Genomic DNA, 6223 nt, shown 5'->3' on the forward strand with positions numbered 1-6223 from the left:
CTAGTAATTTAAATTAAGGGTTAAATTTATCAAAGCAAAAAATAAATTGTAAAAAATAAGGGTAATAATCAATTAGGTGGAGGCTAAAAATCAATTTCCAACTTATTAATATGCACAAAAATTAGACAATGGTACGATTGTGAAACAAGCCATAGACTATATCCACTATCCAAGTGGAATACAATGGCCACAGGCCACCACAGCCATTTATAAAATATTCGAGAAGGCCGAACGACTTGTGCATGCTTAAGGTTTACCGTAACGACAAGTTGGTAACCAAAAGGTTTTGAAACGACAAATAGGTACCTTCCGTCATGTTCTGTTAGTGATTTCTGTTTATTAATAATGAAAATACTAAAATGCCCTTTAAAGTTTCAATTTTAGTTTTTTATAAATTTAAAATTTTTTAAAAAACCCCCGAGGTTTGCTAATTTAATTAAACACCCCCATATATAAAAAGTTTGTTAAATGACAAAAACACCCCCACCACCCCAAGTGCCAAATTCCAGCCACCATCGCCGAAATCTGGCCGAAAAACTGCATTACAACACAAACCCGTCGGATCTGTGTCGTAAGGTGCCGATCTGGCCCTTTCTGGTCAGATCCGCCACGGATCTGGTAGGAAAAGGCAAGATTTGGCCGTCAAAGCAACAGCCAGATATGACATTTTCCGGCCAGATCCGTGGCTGATCTGGCTGGAAAAGGCCAGATCTACTGCCAGATCTGGCCGTCGATGCCGCAGATGGAGTTTTGCGGCGTCGACGGCTAGATCTAGCCGTAGATCTGGCACGGATCTGACAGAAAAAGGCCAGATCGACGCGTTACAACACAGATCCGATAGGTCCGTGTCGTAACACAACTTTCCGGCCAGATTCCAGCGGTGGTGGCCGGAATCTGGCACTTCGGGTGGTGGGGGTGTTTTTGTTATTTTACAAAATTTTTATATATTGGGGTATTTAGTTAAATTCGTAAACCTATGGGGTTTTTTAGAAATTTTTAAATTTTTAAAAAACTAAAATTCAAACTTTTAAGGGTATTTTAGTCTTTTCACTATTAATAAACAGAAATCATTAACAGAACATGACGGAGGTACCTATTTATCGTTTCAAAACCTTTTAGGTACTAACTTATTGTTACAACAAATCTTGAGTATGTGTAAATCGTTCTCCCTATTGGAGAATGTCTTTCCACCATTTGATTATCTAATATCTAACCCATCTTAGAGTGATGAATCGCCACGTGTCGCAAACCCAATAGAAGCGGTTGATGACGTGGGTGTCTTTAGCACGGTCAGTATGTCGTTAAAACTTAAAACGTACTTGGTTCGTTTTGTTTTGCTATTCTCACTGCCTGTGTTTTAAGTCTACACGACGCATGAATAGGATTGGAGAGAAGACTTGCAACGTACGGCATGTGATTGGGGTGGGAGTGTTGTGGAAGGTTTCTATGAGTGAGAATAACTCCTCTAAATTAGAAATTGATGTTTGTCAATAATAATATCCTTATTAAATTTTTTGGATTTGTTTAATAAGTGTATAACCAGGATTTGCATTCAGCTGAGGTGTACATTTGTGGAATTTAGAAGGCTCGGTCTTTTTGCTTATCCCTTTGGAATTAAACTCCTTTCGGTCCTTGTCTTAACCTAAATTCTACCAACCCTCTCTTGCTTTTTAAATCTAACAACTCCAATTTCCAATTTATTAATTAATTAAATTATTATAAATATTTTTATATAGAAAGTTGACGACACCGTCACTCACCTTAATTAATTTTACAAATATTTGATCCACTAACTAAAGTACCAAATAGGCTGAACAACTTTTGCATACCCAAGATTTATCGAAACGACAAGTTGGTACCCAAAAGGTTTTGAAACGACAAATAGGTACCTTCCGTCATGTTCTGTTAATGATTTTTGTTTGATAATAGTAAAAAGACTAGAATGCCCTTGATACTTTTGTTTTTTATAAAATTAAAAATTCCTAAAAATCCCCTAGGTTTGCTAATTTGACTAAATACCCAAATATATAAAAACTTTATAAAATAGCAAAAACACCACCGCCATCCACAGTGCCAGATTCTGGCCACCACCACCGGAATCTGGCCAAAAAATTGCGTTACAACACAGACCTATCGGATTTGTGTCGTAACGCGTCGATTAGGCATTTTCCGGCCAGATCTGTGGCTAATCTGGCCGGAAAAGGCCAGATCTAGGCCAGACTGGCCATCGAGGTAGTAAAACTCCATATGGCCTTTGCCAGCCTCTTCGGCCAGATTTGACCGTAGATCTGGCCTTTTTCGGCCATATCAGCCACGGATCAGGCCGACGAGGCCGGCAAAGGCCAGATGGAGTTTTTCGGCCTCGATGGCCTGATCTGGCGTAGATCTGGCCTTTTTCGGCCAAAACAGCCACGGATCTGGCCGAAAAATGCCAGATCGACGCGTTACGACGCAGATCCGTAACACATTTTTTCAGCCAGATTCTGGCGGTGGTGGCCGGAATCTGGCACTGCGGGTGGCGGGGTCTTTTTGTTATTTTACAAAATTTTTATATATTGGGGTATTTAGTTAAATTAGCAAACCTAGGGGGTTTTTTAGAAATTTTTAAATTTATAAAAAACTAAAATATCAAACTTTCAAGGGCATTCTAGTCTTTTTACTATTATCAAACGAAAATCACTAACAGAACATGACGGAAGGTACCTATTTGTCATTTCAAAACCTTTTGGGTACCAACTTGTCATTTCGGTAAACCTTGGGTATGTGTAAGTCGTTCGGCCTACCAAATATTCTTAATATTATATTTCTTTAATTAATTAATTAAGGTTATGTCGTCACTTGTTGTCTTTACGGAACTTGCATATTGATATTTATATGACTAGGTGAACCTAATTCAATAATACATTCCTGTCTTATTGAAATAGTTCTCAAAAACACAAATAAGCAGATGGCAAGAAAAAAAAATTAATGGTTCATATTTTATGTTTAAACATTGTCAGATTTCAAATATTCTAATTATTGTCTAATTTCTCTTATTAAATATTCTAGTGGTGCCCGCATTTAAATAGTAAATTATTCTTGCATTTTGAGATTAGTTTTAATCACTCTTAAGAGAAAATTAACCCGTTTTTCTTCCTTTCTCTCATCCTTCTCTTCTTCGTCTGACAATTGAAACCATGGACTTTGTTGTTGATCCTATGGTCTCTGAACTCTTTAAGGGGTTTATATTTTTAGTATAAACAAAATAAACCATGGAATTTCTCTCATCCTTTTCTTGCTCCGTCAATTTGGTTTTTGGTATGTTAAATACTATTGTACCAAAAACACACTAATATCAGCATCACCAATTGGAGCTTAACAGGCACTCAAAGACAGAGTGGTATTAGCTGTCAAAACCTAAACTGCCTAAAAGAGATATTTTATATCAATTATATCCTATTTTAAGATATACTTAAGGAGTGGTTCTCACATGTTAAGACAACTTATAAAAGCACTCATTACATTAACCTCAAAGGTATAAATAAACACCTTTTTTCATGAACAAGGGGGGCCAAACATATGAGAGCAGGGTATAAACGAAAGCTTCAACCATTATTTTTTCTCTGTAAACAAAGCATTTCACCATTTTTATACACCTTACATGTAATATCAGAAAAACAGTCATAGAATATATGTGTATAAATAATGTTACAAACTCGTCCCTCCTTTTCTTCTTGCGATAACTCTAACAATGACAGCCGAACTTTTGCTCACTGTAGCCCTGTATGCACAGCCAGAAATATAGCAAATCTAGCTATATAAATAATGTTATATACTTGTAATACACTAAACAAGTATCCATGGATTGAGAATAAAAGATCAAGCCCTTTAGCTGATGTTAGAGGAATTCAATCTGGTTTAAATATATGTATATACCCTATATGTTAGTAAACTTCAATATTTAAGTCTTTTGAGATCTTAATAGAGATCCATCGTACTGTTCACGAATAATATATATCAAAAGTTCTGAAGAACTACTTAGCCGAAGTTTGACAAGCAATTTTTTTAATAATCTGAATAATCACAGTCTAAATTCTCTTATTAAATAGTAAATTATTCTTGTCTTTTGAGTTCAGTTTTAATCACTCTAAGAGAGAATTAACCAATTTTTCTTGCTTTCTCTCATCTTTCTCTTCTTCTTCCAACAACCAAAACCATGGAATTTGTTGTTGAGCCTGTGATCTCTGAACTCTTTAAGGGGTTGTTTAAGATTTTGGGGTCCAATGAGGTGCGGGACTTTGCCCGGCATATGGGAACCACGATTTATATTGACCATAAATGTATACAATGATGAATATTATAATATAATTAATTTCGACTTGATTTCGATGTAATTCCTTTATCAACCGTGTACGTTGAAGAAAGGTATAGACAGCTATAATAAAATGTCATATCTCTTGCTTCATTGTTTTGTCAGACCTACCAAAAGAAATTTTTGATTGCGAAACAATAATAAAGGTACAAGAGATTAGAAATTTCTTGACAATTGCGTGAAGGGGGGATAGTTCTATTTTTAATTTTGCTCCTTTTCATACTTGCTTTCCCATTCTAAAACCAAGCCATGATTAAAGTCTTACATCTGTCAAAGCTGTGTTGAGTGGTGGTTCCCACCTGAATTATTTAAGCTTTTCCTTTAATTACAGAGTGACACATAAGGAAGAAAGTGATCTAACACTGGACCCAACTTGGTGTGGTAACATTGACATTTACAGGTTTTCGGCTTCATAGATGACGAGCACCCAATTGACCTCATCTCATCTAAATCTCAAGGTCGTTCCACTAGACTATTCTGGACGCAACATCAAACGAGTCATGTTGTCATGGAAGTATTTTTATTTCTTCATTTTCCTGGAAATCGCCTTTCTCCAATAAGGAAGTATTGAATTAAAGCACCAATTTTTTTGTGACTTACAAAATAACTTCTTCCAAGAAGCAATATCTTTTAGCTAATGTGGTTGTGGATCACATGTGTTATGCCAAAAATACATATTATATCAACATCATCAATTAGAGCTCAACAAATACTTAAAGACAAAGTGGTATTAGCTATCAAAAACTAAACCGTCTTAAAGGGATATTATATAACACATGTCCCAACTTTATCCAAATAAAGGATAATGATTAAAGAGTGGTTCCTACGTGTCAAAACAACTTACAAAAACACTCATTACATTGACCTCAAAGGTACAAATAGATATCTCTCTTCATGAAAAAAGGGAGGTTGGATATATGAGAACTGGGCACAAATGTGAGCTTCAAACATTATTTTTCTTTGTAAACAAAACATTAAGCCATTTTTGTATGTCATGCAGGCAATAAAAAAAAAAAGTCAGAGAATAATAAGATAATAGCAAATGTAGGATTCGTTTTAAGTATTCAAACTACTATAAAAATCCCTCTTGTCATTCTTTTATTTATTTTTCTTCAAACATATATCATCTTGAAAGATTTGTAAATTGAAAGAAAAAGAGAAACAAATTTAGCTTCAATTACTATATTCAATTGAGTAAATGAGTGAATGAATTACAACAGCTACTTTTAAGTAACGATAGCAGCTGAATGAAGTAAAGAGAAAAAGGGGAAAGTGGAGAAGAAAGCTCACGTGTTTTGTTTAAGAGAGACACAAATGACTGTGTTTTGTTGTTACTTAGCTAAATATCAACTAAGTCCTCATCTTCTGAATTCTGACACTTTAATCCACATGCCCACTCAAACATGTATCTCCTTCAAAAAATAAAACTTCAGCAGCAATAGGTCATGTCTTCATCAGATTACATTCACCATTTCCATTCTTCATAAAATTCAGTCATAAATCACAAAACTGCAAACTGTAAAACTACAAACTATAAAACTACAAATAGCAGTTTTTCACCAGATTACATTCATCGGTACTCCACTGTTAATGTAGTCACCAAGGCTATAAACTATAAGACTGCAAACACCACTGTACTACCAAAAAACTGCACCACAACAATCTGCACCACAGAAAACTGCACCATTACAATCTGCACAATAGAAAACTGCACCACTACAAGACAGAGCACATTCAGCAGTACTCCACTGTACAAGATAGAGCACATTCGGCAGTACTCCACTGTTAATGCAGTCCACAAAGATGTAAACTGTAAAACTGCAAACACCATTGTGCAACCAGAAAATTGCACCACTACAACACTGCAGAAGA

The sequence above is a fragment of the Pistacia vera genome, unplaced genomic scaffold (genome assembly GCF_008641045.1).
Source record: "Pistacia vera cultivar Batoury unplaced genomic scaffold, PisVer_v2 Contig459, whole genome shotgun sequence".
NCBI classification, from domain to species: Eukaryota; Viridiplantae; Streptophyta; class Magnoliopsida; order Sapindales; family Anacardiaceae; genus Pistacia; species Pistacia vera.